Here is a 17,670-nt window from a genome sequence, read left to right as displayed (position 1 = left end):
ACAGCGCCTGCTAGTGTGCCCAGGTTCACCACATGAATAGCAGATGTATCGGCCATCACTGTCCTTCAGGGGTTGTCTTTTGGACGGCTCTGCTGAAGTTGTACCCTGCTATTACTGTGTACTGCTTGGTAAAGCTCATCTTGACGGTGGCGATCTTCTGTATAGCTTCATGCAGTTTTTCCAGTGTTAATGTAGAGGAAGTTTGCTCTGCATCAGCATTAACTACTCTAACACGGGTACTGGGTTTTGGATAGTTTTGCATTTGTGTCTCCTCTTCTTCAGACCAGGTGATTGCAGCTTGCATTACCTGAACAAAAGTCAAACTTGCATCCTCTTTAACTTCGCCTTTTCATTTCACGCCTCAGAAAATCATCTCGAAAGCCCAGGACAAGTTGTTCTTTTAACACACTTTCGGCCTCTGGAACCCTGTTTGGCTCTCTGCGCTGAACTCGGCTGAGTCTCTCTTGAAGGTCATATGCGTATGAGCGGATCGTCTCTCCTTGCATTTGCTTGCGTTCATAGAAATCTTTCAGTCTGGTTCCAGTTGGCACTTTGTCTCCATAGGTGTCTAGCAGGACTTGAAAGATATCATCGGTAGATTTTTCGCCATCACCCAACATGAACCTCACAGTCGCTTTGGCTTCATCTTTGAGATGCTGTTTCGCCAACTCTACACGATCTTCTGCAGGTACTCTCATCACTTGGAAGGCAGATTTCATTGACGCAACCCATTCTTCGACGCTTAACTCTCCAGTGTTGGTCGAACGGCCACTGAACTCTGGAAGCTTCCTGTCCCTGGGAATATAAATGGTAGCTGGGGGTGCTTGAACAGTGGCTTGATGCTCGACAACAGCTCTTGCTAGTGACAGGGCTTCTCTTTGCTCGGTTCTTGCTTGGTCGAGTGCTCCCGCCTGCTCGGCAAACCGCCTCTGCATCTCCGCCATCTCCCTCTTCAGTTCTTCAAACTCTGCCATTCTTAAGCTTGTAGGCCTGGGACTTGTGACACACAAAAAAAGTAAATACAGTCTTATTCCATCCTGTTCGTGGACGCCAAATGTAACGGGACTGTAAGTCTCGCCTCGTAGGGGAATATTACAATGTTACCTTGGAAGACCTAGAAATGACAGGATCTTAGTCCCCACCCCGGTGCTTTGAGTCTCAGGATACACAGTTAGTGTGTATATTTTTTAGCTTTCCTATTGTCTGATATACTGCAGGAATAAGAAGTGTGGGCTTCAGGTTTTTTTTACAATGATGATACGTTTTAAGAATTGTTTAATTAAATGTCAACACGGTGGCTTCCTGAAGAATAAAAGGTGATGCAAAGTGATAACTCCAGCTCACGTTCCCACCCACCTAAACCTAATAGTGAAAGTGAGACGCCTCTACTCCAAGGTAAGTTCCAGAAATAATCTTCAGCTGTATTACTTTTAACAATTAATCATTTATTTCCTCTTTTTTAAGAAACTATTAATTCTTCTGAAAATAATTTTCACAGTTTACTGAAATAAAATAATAAAACTGAGAATAAAAGATTCTCTGAATTAGTCTTATAGACTTTATGAAACTTCAAGACATCAATTTCAAACACTCTATATAACACTCTTCAGAGGTATATTTTCTAAATGATTTCCAATGTATAGACATAAATTAATTCACCAATAACACTGGATGGTACTTAACAAAATACTGAATAAAGTTGAAGACACTTAAAGTACAATTCACACTAAGCACTTCAATTAACTCGGATGACTCTTTCAGCTTCACATCAAATAGTTCAAATCACAGTTCAAGTGCAGTTCAAATAATCACTCTGTTCAGTTCCATCTAACTCAGTAAAATGTTCGTATAGATGTGTGTAAAGAACATTTGTACCAGACTGATTCCACGAAGACTCTCGATGCGTTGACTTGCGATGACTGATTATGTTATGTGAGAACTTGTAATGACTTGTAACAATGAAACATAACAAAACAAAACATCTGAGACAGGACAGTGAAGAGATGTCGTCTGGTTGGCAGGGTAACAAACACAAAAACACCAGAGAAGCTCAGCGCAGTTCGAGGAAAACTCTGGAACTTTCTGGAAAAAATGGCGCGCCTCAGTCACAGCACGCGAGGCCCACTTAAATAGGGTCGATCCACAAAAATATGATAAAGGCTTATTGAAAGCGATACTTGATCGTTGACTATTGTCAGACTCTTCTAAGTGCCAAAAAATACTCTGGGGAAAAATCACTCGTGCAAAACTAACACTCCGTCTAGCGCACTTACAAGTGCACTAAGCGTATGCGCGGAAAACAGCGTATCACTATGACGCGGTTCACAGAAGACTACAAAAATGCAGTTTGATAAAAAACTAAAATTCCGTATTACGCCAGAAACAACAATGTTCTGAATGAAACTCACGGCTTCAGCAACTCTCTTTCATGCTCTCGGCCAGTCTCTTAACACCGTTCTCCGTCAAAAGCGTAATAAACTGAATTTCCGCTTTATCTACGTCTTCAGCTTCACACGTTCACGTCAAAGTACATTTAACTCATGTAACTTAAACTGACTGTGTGCCTCCATCGTCCTTTACATCTTCAGCTGAGAAAATGTCGATCTCTCGCACAGCTATTACAGCGTTACTCTTCTTCACGAGCACAGCGCGTATGTCTTCTTCAAAGCCAAAGGTGCGACTCACTTCTTCCTCTTCTCTTTCGCACACACGCCGTAGACAGCGCCACCCACCAAAATAAAAGTCCCTTGGTGAAAATATATCACCGTTACACTCATTCAAGTCAGGTTTTGGACTTTTTAATCCCCGCTTTTCTAAGCGGCTTTTATGGAACAGCCCCCAGATGTATTATTGACACTCTCACAACTGTTCTTCAATAGATGCCATAAAAGAGTGGAAAATATTCAGAGTAAGTGAATAAGAGATCGTCACTAATGTAGTGTTGACCTCTTGATCGCTGGCGCTTAACAATAGCATCCAGGAGTTTACCATTCTTTCCCTTTTTGTGTTCCTCTAATTACTCAATGAGCACATAAATTATGAGGTGAGTGTGTGTGTGTGTGGCATAGAGTGTGATGGATCTGTCTTAACACTGCTGCATAGAGAACAGCACTCTCTCTGTTCATCTCTTTTTTTCTATTTTATAATTTAGAAGGAATTCCTATAGAAGAATAGAATACACTGATATTTGATACACAATTTGGGGTTCCTCAGAATTTGGGGACCGTAAGTCGAAAGTTCTGCACTGACCAAAATTTAAATCGCTACCCCCGGAGGTCTAAGCCAAGTGTTGTTGAATGTATGGTCATGTATGGAATATATGTAAGGAGCTCCAGTTTCAGGGTGAAATGTCCACAGTATGGCACAAAAAGTGATATTGTTTTTTTGGGGTAAATTATGCAGTCGAAAAAGGAATGCATATTTTATTAACCATACACTTAACCAAAAGCTAAACCCTAAACTTAACTGTCAGTGGAGTAAAAATGTTATTTTAGAGCAAAAATGTGACCTCTGAATCACGCTTACCATTGCTGTATGTAAACATGATTACTTCTTGGTTTTCATGGGATCAAAACCCAAACCATGGAGGATTTCTCATTTTGCGTTCCACAAAATAGGGGCAAAATAGTGACTTTCATTAAATGAAAAGGTAAAGTCACTTGTGACAATCAAAGTTTTACAGTGAAAAGAAAATATATGTAACTAAATATAAACAAAATGTTAACATAACAAAAATCAATTGGCTCCATAAGTATTCGGACACTCAAGTCACACTTAAAAATGTCAGAATATCATTCATTATATAACATCATCTCAAACCACGTTGCAACTGCAAACAAATTATGCTAGACCTAATTTCACTTAGCCATTTGTGTAATGACTTTTCACCAACTGCTCCAAAAGTGATTTTTAGTGGTGTTTGAAGTCAGTTCCCCTTATGTTTATACAGATGTCCAGAATAACTACAGGTGTAGTTCTGCACATTAACTATGAGTATGTTCCACTACTACTTGACAACAAAAATATTTTCATATTAATTTGAACAGTATATGTATTGTTATATAAAATTTGTGTGGTTTGATAATTTTTTTTAAAAGTGTGGCTTAAGTGCCCAAATCCTGTTTGAGGCCACTGAACTGTAGACAGTATGTAATGGAGATACACAACCAGAAATAGATGCCTTTGTTACAGTAAATGCATGGTGCTACAGGGTGCTCCTTTAATAAGAATTATAAAGTCAACAACAAGATTAAGAAATTAAAGGTCTTTCAGGGACAGAAAAATAGTTTTAACAGCTCCTGAAGCAAAGCTGTTTAGTCTGCTGGAATTCTCACATGTCTATTTTAATCAGGGCACCAAACACAGTAATTTCAGTCTCACCTTAATGGATGGTAAAACTCTTAGGAGGTCAAATATAGGCGATATGACATCTGGCACTCAAGGTGTTAAGAGGCCACACTTAACTGCTAATCAACGAATCCCTTATAAAATCTGTTACAGTACACATTTGCCGGAACACAAACACATCTAATCTATGTGAATGGACATTATATTCAATTTTAGACAGTGACCACTAGAAATGAAGAAGAGCTCAGATTTTTTTAAGGCAAATATCTGTGCATCATATTGATGACATCTGGCTCAAGTGTCTGTATTTAGATACAGATGGCTGCCACCCCTTTCGCTACGTAGTGCAAGCTGCGACCGCTGAGTGCATGAACTGTCCAACATTCCACACACCGTTATTTCGGATGAATAAGTATATCCTAGTACTCTTTTGTTTGTTGCATTTTCACAATACGCACACTGCTTACACTACAATATTACGTGAAATAGTTCAGAAGTATGCAATTTGTGATTTCCCTTATGCAATTTTTTATTACATTTCTTGCTATAAATATTGCTGCAAATCATGATAATTGTAATGAGGGTAGTGAATAATTAAGGCTTTTTAAAAGAAGAAAAAAAAAAAAAAAACATAAAATACTTACATACAGATGTAGCCCATAGTAGTTACACTAACAAAATGCAGTCCAGACCAGATAGACCACAGAACCTTGCTGACAACCAATCTTTCCACTAAGATGTTCTAATCAAGCAGTTAAAATACGTTGTGGGTCTTCACATCAGCAGTGGGTAATGTAAGTGTGGATGAATCATCTATATTTTTAATCCAATTTTTAAAAATTACATTTGTCTTACTGCTTGAAGTTTAGGTCAACCTTTAGGAGTACACTAGCATAATGATGGCCTCAGTGCTTGCACTAAAAGCCACAAAATTCAAATTTTAAATTCTTGAGGTCTTTAATAATAAGACAAAGCTAAATTGTAAAGGAACTTCTTTTATTTTCATCCAGATTATTTTTTTTGTCTAACTGATTTTAAAACTCTTTCCCTGAATTTCCAAATGGCTCGTCCCTCCACAACCATGATGCAAAAATGCCCCTGCCACGGGCAGGATTTATCACACTATCTGTCCTCATGGCTGTGTTCTCCATGACAGCTGTTATGCTCAATGCTACAGTTATCGTTGTCACTCTCCAGCATAAACAGCTGCGGCAGCCTCTGAATTTTGCCCTGGTAAACCTTGCCGTTGCCGATATGGGCACTACTTTTACAGGAAGTCTACGTCTGTGGTGACCAATGCTGTAGGCTATTACATCATGGGATGGGTCGGATGTGTTCTGGAGGTATTCTGTGTTGCTTTATTTGGTAAGTCTGTGTTGGGTTCATTCTAACACTAAATATTAATTTTAGACTGTATTATAGAATGTGCACCCCTGCTGGGCTTCTAGAACTCTCACAAACAAGACTTAAAACAATATGGCTTTTTCAGATTTATGAATTAATTTTACTTTAATCTGACTGAAAGAAACTATAACCCTAAATAGAATAATTTTACACAACTGTATATATTATATATTTATGTAACTGCAATTATTAAAACTTTGCAAACCTATCTCACACTGTTTGTTTAACTTGAATATTATCAATAATAAATATTGAATATTTATTATTGAATATTACATTAATAAATGTAAATGTAAATACACTATGATGATTGTAACATGGACACATTTTAAATTAGCAGGTAAGTATACATTAGTCAAAATAAATGCCAAAGTATATTTTGGTTTTCTGCATGCCACTATATCTAGCACACCTTGCACATTACACAGATTTTGCCATCAGCAAAGGATGTGCATACTGTCTGCTTACAGACCAATTTTTTGCAGTTGTTGCCAAAAATATTGGCACCCTTGGTAAATATGTGCAAAGATGGCTGTGAAAACAAATCTGCATTGTTTGTCCTTTTGATCTTCCAATTAAAAAATTCACATAAATCGAACCTTCAATTGAAATGGGGAAATCTCAATATTAAATGTGGCAGAATGATCCACCCCTCCGTCTCGCCATTGTCACCCCAGCTCTTAGAATTTAAGTGAATCTTTATTGTCATTGTATATGTACAACTCTCATTGCACATGTACAACGAAATTACACTTCTAGCTTCCTTACTAGACGCTGTAGCACAATAAAAATAAAAATAAGAAATAGTAAGATTGTATATAAATATTTAAACATGTGCAATCAATCCAATATGGAAAATGATAATGACAAAAGTAACAGTAATATACCCAGTATACACAATCGTACAATATATAACGATGTCAATGCTAATTTTTCAGACAGTACCCCTGAAACTGTTTTGGCAATTCCACACCATTCTGGACAGGGTAACAGTCTCTGTGAATTCCATTGATTATGCCAAAAGTTTTAAAAGACTACAAACAGTTAAAAAGGCAGAGAGTTCTTGGTGGCTTGGTTCAGAGCATTTATAGCTCTGGGAATAAAGCTATTCCTTAGTCTTGAAGTACAGGCATAAAATGTCTTATAACACCTGCCAGACGGAAGTAGTTCAAACATGTGATGGCATGGGTTTGTGTGTTGTCCTTGTAGATGCTGATAGCTTTCTTCAGACAATGTGTTCTGTAGATGTCTTCCAGTGATGGCAGTTCAACTCCGATTATTTTCTGTGCTCGCAGGACAACACTCTGGAGCGCTATCCTATCATTGGCTGTACAGCTGAACAATCACACAGAAATGCAGCATGTTAGAATGCCCTCTATGGTGCACCGATAGAAAGTCGTCAGCATCTGTTTGGGCAGACTAGCTTTCCTCAACATCCTTAGGAAAAACAGTCATTTCTGTGCTTTCTTAAACAGTGCAGTAGTATTTATCGACCATGTAAGGTCCTCTGAGAGATATGTGCACAGAAACTTGAAACTGGACACTCTTTCCACACTATTTCCATTGATAACGACTGGCGCATATTCAGGCTTCTGTGATCTTCCAAAGTTGATAATTAACTCCTTGGTCTTTCCTGTGTTGAGGGTCAGATTGTTCTCTGAGCACCAGCTTACCAAGTTCTGTACCTCCACTCTGTAGGCTGATTCATAATTGTTAGAAATCAGCCCAATCACTGTTGTATCATCCATAAACTTAACAATAATGTTATTGGAAAGTGTAGGAACACAGTCGTATGTAAATACCCTCTACACTCACCTAAAGGATTATTAGGAACACCATACTAATACTGTGTTTGACCCCCTTTCGCCTTCAGAACTGCCTTAATTCTACGTGGCATTGATTCAACAAGGTGCTGAAAGCATTCTATAGAAATGTTGGCCCATATTGATAGGATAGCACCTTGCAGTTGATGGAGATTTGTGGGATGCACATCCAGGGCACGAAGCTCCTGTTCCACCACATCCCAAAGATGCTCTATTGGGTTGAGATCTGGTGACTGTGGGGGCCATTTTAGTACAGTGAACTCATTGTCATGTTCAAGAAACTAATTTGAAATGATTCAAGCTTTGTGACATGGTGCATTATCCTGCTGGAAGTAGCCATCAGAGGATGGGTACATGGTGGCCATAAAGGGATGGACATGGTCAGAAACAATGCTCAGGTAGGCCGTGGCATTTAAACGATGCCCAATTGGCACTAAGGGGCCTAAAGTGTGCCAAGAAAACATCCCCCACACCATTACACCACCACCACCAGCCTGCACAGTGGTAACAAGGCATGATGGATCCATGTTCTCATTCTGTTTACACCAAATTCTGACTCTACCATCTGAATGTCTCAACAGAAATTGAGACTCATCAGACCAGGCAACATTTTTCAACATTGTAGCCTCTTTTTCCTATTTGTAGTGGAGATGAGTGGTACCCGGTGGGGTACAGGTCGAGGCTACAGGCGCTGGCTCTGGGACGGTCGAGGCTACAGGCGCTGGCTCTGGGACGGTCGAGGCTACAGGCGCTGGCTCTGGGACGGTCGAGGCTACAGGCGCTGGCTCTGGGACGGTCGAGGCTACAGGCGCTGGATCTGGGACGGTTGAGGCTACAGGCACTGGATCTGGGACGGTCGAGGCTGCAGGCACTGGCTCACTGACCGTGGCAGGCGTGGGCTCTGGCTCGCTGACCGTGGCAGGCGGAGACTGGGGAGCAGAAGCCTTTCTTCTCCTCCTCCTCCGGGCAGACGAGGCTGATTACGCTGATTCTTGGACGAGCGAGGCTACAGGTGCTGGCTCGCTGACCGTGAAGGGCATGGCAAGTTCTGAAGCTGCACCCGGGATTGAGAGAGGTGGTTCCTCTGTCGCAAATGTCTCCATAATGAGCTCCACATACTTCTGCCAGGTGTAATCTCCGATCTCCGGCAAATCGTAACATCGGTGTTTAGGTACACCGATCCTATAGACATCCTTCAGGAGGTTGTCATCCCAACCGGTGTGGCCGGCCACGTAGGAGAAGAAGTGGGAGTACTGTTTGCCATTAATGTGTTTTTAAGCAACTCAAAAAAGCACAAATGTCAAGGCATGTCAAACCTTCTCCAGGGCCCAAAACATCCTCAGACACCAGAGGGTTAACCATGGGCATTAGGTACTTCTTCATCTCTGTGTGTGCCAAAACCATCTCTGGTGTTTGCAGCTAAAATGCTCTGTTTTGTTTTATTTGACCATAGAACCCGGTTGCATTTGAAGTTGCAGTAGTATCTGGCAAACTGAATACACTCGAGTTTGTTGTTGAATGAGAGCAGAGGCTTTTTTTTCTTGAAACCCTCCCAAACAACTTGTGGTGATGACTTTCTAATCCCAGGACCCAACTAATCTGTGCAATTCTCTAGCTGTGATCCTAGGAGATTCTTTATCCACTTGAACCCTCCTCATCACTGTGTGTGGAATTCTAAAAGATCTCCAGTTAATTGGAACTTGTTAATTATTGCCCTGATGGTGGAAATGGGTATTTTCAATGCTTTGGCTATTTTCTTATAGTCACTTCCCATTTTGTGAAGCTCAACAAATTTTTGCCGCACATCAGCACTAGATTTTTTTGTCTAAGCCTGTGTGTTTCCTCATATTTATACCCCTGTGAAACAGGAAGTCATGGCTAAACAATTTCAAGTTCCCTTTACAAAAAGCTTCACTATGATGCTGCGCTTTTGCTAAGCGCTTTTGGGAACACGACTCAGTGTGACCAGCTGTGAATATGTATGCAACACGTCAATGAACATTGACTGGAATTTATAGCCTCTGCCGATGTAATCATTGGACACACCTGGCGCAGTGGCTATAAATAGATGCGTCATCAGTGTATCATCACACATTTCGTCTGAAGAGCCATTCTGTGCTGTGTGCTATCACAAACTGTCAAACTTTCTTTCCTCTGTTAGGAGTTAGATTCTGTTAGGCAGTGTGCAGTGAACCTTTTCTCCTTTCTGTTTCCTCTGAAAAGAAAAATGACTGAAAATCAAGGCAAACGATGCGTGTTTACCTGTCTCCGCTCTATGACTGAGACGGACAAGCATCAGTTTTGTTTTGTTTGTTTGGGGGACGAGCATGCTGCTCTCGCGCTGGGGTGGGTGCGGGCATTTCGATCTGCTTTCGGGCGAAATGCTTCGCGCTCGCCTCGCTTACTTCCGGGAGTCAGTGCCCACACTTTCATCGTGTTTCTCTCGCATGTATCTGGCTGAGGAGCGAGAGACGGGTCCGCCCCTTTCGTTCGCTCTCTCCCCAGATCCAGCTGATCCTTCTCGTGAGCCTGAAGCGCACCTCGGCGTCTCTTCATTTCGTGAGGGGGGGGCGCTCAACCTCTCTACATTCCACAATAATAAAGTTGAGAAATTACGAGGTGGTTACTCAGGCTGTGGCCAGACTACAGCTAGACTGGCCACGCGAATAAGAGACCCGCACCCACCCCAAAAACGCCCAAATTATAAGGACAGATTTCTGTCTGGTGGCCAAAAAAAACAAAAAAAAAGGGGAAAGGAAAGCTATTTTAGTCCCTTCCTTTCTTTGATGACCTCCATGACTAGTCTTTTTCGTTCATGGAGGAATCTTTTTACTTCCTGTGTCTTCATGCCTTCGATGTTCAACTATCGTAGGTGCTGAGATACGGGGCTATTCTTTGATGCCGCCGTTAGAAGAGACACTTGTGGGTTATCTCTCGCCTGGCTCGACATCATCACTAAGAGACCCACTCTCCCCACAAAGCCATGCAGGACTACCTCCATGCTAGTGGGGAGGGCTTATCAAGCAGCGTGTCAGGCTGGTGCTGCTCTGCATACAATGGCTATATTACAGGCTTACCAAGAAGAGGACCACTTTGTCCCCCTTGGGTCTGGACGTTAAGACACACACATGACCCAGAATGCATCTGTATGCGGTTCTTTCCCCGGTTTCTCTGCTCCCAGGAGTCTTGGCTAATGTTCACCAGCAAGGGTCTTGCCTCCTACTAATGGCGCTGCGCTGGCCGAACAGGATATGGTTCTTGGAGTTAATATCTCTCCTCGATGGCTCGCCTTGGGCGATTCCGAACAGGGAGGACCTTCTTTCTCAGGCTCAGGGGACATATTCATCCCCGGCCCGAATTGTGAAACCTTTCATGCTTGGCCCCTGTAGGGTACCAACTGAGGTTCACAGGGCTTTCTCATTAAGTTATCGAGACCATTGCAAGTGCTAGGGCTCCCTCCACTTGGAACTGATCTGGGTAGATTTTACAGGGCAGAAGAGGACCTCTTCACCTCTGTTGATAGTGCAATGTCTCCTCTACTTCTCCCCGAGTCACCTCACGTCTCGGGTTACATGTGTAACCCTTGTTCCCTGAAAAAAGCGGACATATATACACATTAACATATATACAATTTTCGTTATCCAATTTACTCTGTTGCCTCAAGTGACTCTGATTCTCTCTTGACCCCTACAGGTATAACAGCATTATGCACAGTGGCCATGATTGCTGTGGAATTGCTGTTTGTAGTGTGCAAGCCTCTGGGCACTATCAAATTCCAGACCAAGCATGCTGCAGGCGGTGTGGCATTGTGTTGGCTGTGGTTTCTAATCTGGAATATGCCATCTCTTTTTGGCTGGGGCATTTACTAGCTGGAAGGGGTTGGCACATCCTGCGGACCTGACTGGCAAAGCAGAGACCTCAAAAACACATCTTACATAATCTGTTACTTCTCACTGTGTTTCACTGTGCCGTTTGCCATCATTGTGGTCTCATATTCATGGCTGCTCTATACACTGAGACAAGTATGACATTGTCCTTTTTGAAATATTTATGTTATTTAGATAAGGTGTAAAGTCTAGTTTGCTGTTGACTTATGTTTGACAATTTTATGCTTATTCATTTTGTTTAAAGGAATAGTTTGACCCAAAAAAAATCTATTTTGGCACTATTTACGTATTCTTATGTCATTCCAAACCTACAGTGTATGCTGTTAATTTGTCTGAGGGAAAAAAAGGAGAATTTCTGAAGAATCAATGCAGTTCTTTTCCATACAAAGCCAGTTCATAGTAACCATGTCAAAGAACATAACAAAATCAATATAAACCACCATAAAAGTAGTCTATGTGACTTGTGTTCTATATAGAGAGAGTCTTCTGAAGCCACACAATGTCAACCTGGGTCTTATGGAATCACGTTACTTTACCTACATTTTTGCTAAATGTGTGGCTATGTGGCTTGTTGTATGGATATATTGTTGTATATCCTGTTGAAATATACACATTCCTGGTGCCGCAAAAACAAATTTTTTATTCCCTTTTACACAAATCACGAGTAAAACGGCAAACTAGTAGTTAGTGGTGCTTGCAAAGCATCACTATTGTAATCTCACATACTTATTATTCTTCTTTTTATTAGTGGTGCTTGCAAAGCATCACTATTGTAATCTCACATACTTATTAGTGGTGCTTGCAAAGCATCACTATTGTAATCTCACATACTTATTATTAGTGGTGCTTGCAAAGCATCACTATTGTAATCTCACATACTTATTATTATTAGTGGTGCTTGCAAAGCATCACTATTGTAATCTCACATACTTATTAGTGGTGCTTGCAAAGCATCACTATTGTAATCTCACATACTTATTATTAGTGGTGCTTGCAAAGCATCACTATTGTAATCTCACATACTTATTATTAGTGGTGCTTGCAAAGCATCACTATTGTAATCTCACATACTTATTAGGGCCCAAGCACAAAGTGCGTAGGACCCTATTGTTTTCGTTAGGATTATTATTATTATTATTATTATTATTAGGGCCCAAGCACAAAGTGCGTAGGACCCTATTGTTTTCGTTAGGATTATTAGGGCCCAAGCACAAAGTGCGTAGGACCCTATTGTTTTCGTTAGGATTATTATTATTAGGGCCCAAGCACAAAGTGCGTAGGACCCTATTGTTTTCGTTAGGATTATTATTATTATTAGGGCCCAAGCCTTGAAAAGGCAAGGCCCTATTGTTTTCGTTAGGATTAATATTATTATTTTTTTTACGAATATTGGGGCACTTTTGGGGCTCTTAACGTGCTCGAAAACTCTTGAAACTTTGCACGCGGGTCAGAACCCGCGGCCATTAGGGCCGGGCTGAAGCTGGTACCCGGGCGTGGCAGGGGGGCTCGACGGCGCCCCCTGGAACGGGGTGCGAAAACTTGGTCCATAAATCAAACACGCTTGCATGTAATAATATGAAACTCGGTACACATATAGATCTCATCGTTTCATATATCCTTCATACTTTTACTTTTTACCTCAGCCCAACAGGAAATCGTCTATTTAGGGTTTTTTGGAAAACGCATGCAATGGAATTTGAAATACTCCTCCTAGAGAATTCCACCTATCACCACAAAACTCGGTCAGCATGAAGTCAAGACATTGAGGATGAAAAATTGCCGGCGGATTTTTGATATGTCGAACGGTTTCGCCGTGGCGAGGAAACGAAATGATGGCGCGAAAAGAGAAACAGGAAGTGTGTTATAACTTCTGCATACATTAATTGATGTCGATGAAACTTCAGCAGTGTGTTCGCTGTAAGAGGCCGATCGCATGGATGTGACTATTGTGAGTCAAAGTTATAGCGCCACCAACTGGCAGAAGGAAGTGTGTCACGTTCACAATGCTTTGAAATCACCCTCTTATTTTTACCCGATTTACTTAAAACTTTAGGTGTATAATGTAAACACACGGCAGATGTAGACATGTGAAAGGATTATTGATATCTTTGATACTGTTGCCGCGGCAACGCTTCAAACTCGAATATTCTTTTTGATGCTTTTGAGACTCTTAGCATACTTGAAATTGCATGAAACTCGACAGACACATCACATTTATTAGCCAGTAGACATGTGCAAAGTTTCAGAAACGGGCGTGGTGCAGGGGCTCAGTAGCGCCACCTTTTGACAAAAGTGGGGGGGTTGCTTTACACTTTGACCCACAGTCACAAAACTCAGCAATTATATTGTTCTCATCGAGCCGGACAACTTTCTAATTTACAGTCATTAGCTCAGACCAACAGAAAGTCAGATATTTTGGTTTGAATGTGGATGTTTTGGAGAATTTTCTCTGCCTCTCTCACTGACCCTACGTCTCTCTGTGTCTGGGGGGAGGGGGGTGATTTGGCTGTTGAATGAGAATGCTTTTATTTTGGTTTTTCAAGGTTTTGGGGCCCTTAACATGCTCGAAAACTCTTGAAACTTTGCACACGGGTCGGAACCCGCGGCCATCAGGGCCGGGCCGAAGATGGTACCCGGGCGTGGCAGGGGGCTCGACAGCGCCCCTGGAATGGGATTCAAACACTTGTCCAGTATATCAAACATGCTTGCATGTAATAATATGAAACTCAGTACACTTGTAGATCACATCGGGCTGAACAACTTTCGTGCTCTAAGTTTTACGCCAGCCCAACAGGAAGTCGGCTATTATGGGTTGTTTGGAAACACATGCTCTGGAATTATATATATTTCTCCTAGAGAATGAATCCAATCGCCACCAAACTCGGTCGGCATGAAGTCAAGACATTGAGGATGAAAAATTGCCGGCGGATTTTTGATATGTCGAACGGTTTCGCCGTGGCGAGGAAACGAAATGATGGCGCGAAAAGAGAAACAGGAAGTGTGTTATAACTTCTGCATACATTAATTGATGTCGATGAAACTTCAGCAGTGTGTTCGCTGTAAGAGGCCGATCGCATGGATGTGACTATTGTGAGTCAAAGTTATAGCGCCACCAACTGGCAGAAGGAAGTGTGTCACGCTCACAATGCTTTGAAATCACCCTCTTATTTTTACCCGATTTACTTAAAACTTTAGGTGTATAATGTAAACACACGGCAGATGTAGACATGTGAAAGGATTATTGATATCTTTGATACTGTTGCGCGCAACGCTTCAAACTCGAATATTCTTTTTGATGCTTTTGAGACTCTTAGCATACTTGAAATTGCATGAAACTCGACAGACACATCACATTTATTAGCCAGTAGACATGTGCAAAGTTTCAGAAACGGGCGTGGTGCAGGGGCTCAGTAGCGCCACCTTTTGACAAAAGTGGGGGGTTGCTTTACACTTTGACCCACAGTCACAAAACTCAGCAATTATATTGTTCTCATCGAGCCGGACAACTTTCTAATTTACAGTCATTAGCTCAGACCAACAGAAAGTCAGATATTTTGGTTTGAATGTGGATGTTTTGGAGAATTTTCTCTGCCTCTCTCACTGACCCTACGTTCTCTCTGTGTCTGGGGGAGGGGGGTGATTTGGCTGTTGAATGAGAATGCTTTTATTTTGGTTTTTCAAGGTCTTTGGGGCCCTTAACATGCTCGAAAACTCTTGAAACTTTGCACACGGGTCGGAACCCGCGGCCATCAGGGCCGGGCCGAAGATGGTACCCGGGCGTGGCAGGGGGCTCGACAGCGCCCCTGGAATGGGATTCAAACACTTGTCCAGTATATCAAACATGCTTGCATGTAATAATATGAAACTCAGTACACTTGTAGATCACATCGGGCTGATATAACCTTCATGCTTTAAGTTTTACGCCAGCCCAACAGGAAGTCGGCTATTATAGGGTTGTTTGGAAACACATGCTCTGGAATTATGATATACTTCTCCTAGAGAATGAATCCAATCGCCACCAAACTCGGTCAGCATGAAGTCAAGACATTGAGGATGAAAAATTGCCGGCGGATTTTTGATATCTCGAACGGTTTCGGCCGTGGCGAGGAAACGAAATGATGGCGTAAAAGAGAAACAGGAAGTGTGTTATAACTTCTGCATACATTAATTGATGTCGATGAAACTTCAGCAGTGTGTTCAGCTGTAAGAGGCCGATCGCATGGATGTGACTATTGTGAGTCAAAGTTATAGCGCCACCAACTGGCAGAAGGAAGTGTGTCACTTTCACAATGCTTTGAAATCACCCTCTTATTTTTACCCGATTTACTTAAAACTTTAGGTGTATAATGTAAACACACGGCAGATGTAGACATGTGAAAGGATTATTGATATCTTTGATACTGTTGCCGCGGCAACGCTTCAAACTCGAATATTCTTTTTGATGCTTTTGAGACTCTTAGCATACTTGAAATTGCATGAAACTCGACAGACACATCACATTTATTAGCCAGTAGACATGTGCAAAGTTTCAGAAACGGGCGTGGTGCAGGGGCTCAGTAGCGCCACCTTTTGACAAAAGTGGGGGGTTGTTTTACACTTTGACCCACAGTCACAAAACTCAGCAATTATATTGTTCTCATCGAGCCGGACAACTTTCTAATTTACAGTCATTAGCTCAGACCAACAGAAAGTCAGATATTTTGGTTTGAATGTGGATGTTTTGGAGAATTTTCTCTGCCTCTCTCACTGACCCTACGTCTCTCTGTGTCTGGGGGAGGGGGTGATTTGGCTGTTGAATGAGAATGCTTTTATTTTGGTTTTTCAAGGTTTTGGGGCCCTTAACATGCTCGAAAACTCTTGAAACTTTGCACACGGGTCGGAACCCGCGGCCATCAGGGCCGGGCCGAAGATGGTACCCGGGCGTGGCAGGGGGCTCGACAGCGCCCCTGGAATGGGATTCAAACACTTGTCCAGTATATCAAACATGCTTGCATGTAATAATATGAAACTCAGTACACTTGTAGATCACATCGGGCTGAACAACTTTCGTGCTCTAAGTTTTACGCCAGCCCAACAGGAAGTCGGCTATTATGGGTTGTTTGGAAACACATGCTCTGGAATTATATATATTTCTCCTAGAGAATGAATCCAATCGCCACCAAACTCGGTCGGCATGAAGTCAAGACATTGAGGATGCTACATTCGGACGGATTTTTGATATCTCGAACGGTTTGGCCGTGGCGAGGAAATTGATTTAGGACTAAAAAGGACACATGAAGTGTGTTATAACTTAGTTAGTTCTATCTACAGTTACAAAACTCGGCGTGTATATTGTTCTCGTCGAGCTGAACAACTTTCTAATTTACAGTCATTAGCTCCGACCAACAGAAAGTCAGATATTGTGGTTTGAATGTGGATTTCTCTGAATTTTTCTCTCTCTGACAGACAGACCTGTGATTCTGTGTGTGTGTGTGTGTGTGTGTGTGTGTGTGTGTGTGTGTGTGTGTGTGTGTGTGTGTGTGTGTGTGTGTGTGTGTGTGAGGGGAGGGAGAGGGGTTTTCTGTTGGGTGAGATTTGCATTAAGATATTGTTTTTCAAGGTTTCCGGGACTTTTGGGGCCCTTAACGTGCTCAAAAACTCTTGAAACTTTGCACACGGGTCAGAACCCACGGCCATCGGGGCCGGGCTGAAGCTGGTACCCGGGCGTGGCAGGGGGGCTCGACAGCGCCCCCTTGAACGGGGTCTGAAAACTTGGTCCAAATATCAAACATGCTTGCATGTAATAATATGAAACTTGGAACACTTCTAGATCACATCGGGCCGAACAACTTTCGTGCTATAAGTTTTACGCCAGCCTAACAGGAAGTCGGCTATTATAGGTTGTTTGGAAACACATGCTCTGGAATTATATATATTCCTCCTAGAGAATTAATCCAATCGCCACCAAACTCGGTCAGCATGAAGTCAAGACATTGAGGATGCTACATTGCGGATGGATTTTTGATATCTCCAACGCTTTTGGCCGTGGCGAGGAAATTAATTTATGAATAAAAAAGGACAGCATAATAATGGGAGCATAAAAGCAATCCATACGACTCCATTGGTATAATTCATAATTCCCACAGTGTACTAGCTTGTTATATTAGCTACTACAAAATATATAAATACATTTACTATCTTAACTTTAATGATCTACTTAACATAATGAT

At 41.9% G+C, this 17,670-nt stretch overlaps 1 pseudogene; it reads left to right on the top strand.

Annotated features, from left to right (window-relative positions):
- Window positions 1-5,406: 5,406 nt before the first annotated feature.
- LOC127632458 (parapinopsin-like) overlaps window positions 5,407-17,670 on the top strand; it is a 74,370-nt pseudogene continuing 62,106 nt past the window's right edge.

This window comes from Xyrauchen texanus, chromosome 39, assembly GCF_025860055.1.
Source record: "Xyrauchen texanus isolate HMW12.3.18 chromosome 39, RBS_HiC_50CHRs, whole genome shotgun sequence".
Taxonomy (NCBI): Eukaryota; Metazoa; Chordata; class Actinopteri; order Cypriniformes; family Catostomidae; genus Xyrauchen; species Xyrauchen texanus.
The sequence above is the reverse complement of the archived record's forward strand: the minus strand, read 5'-3'. Positions and strand labels throughout refer to the sequence as shown.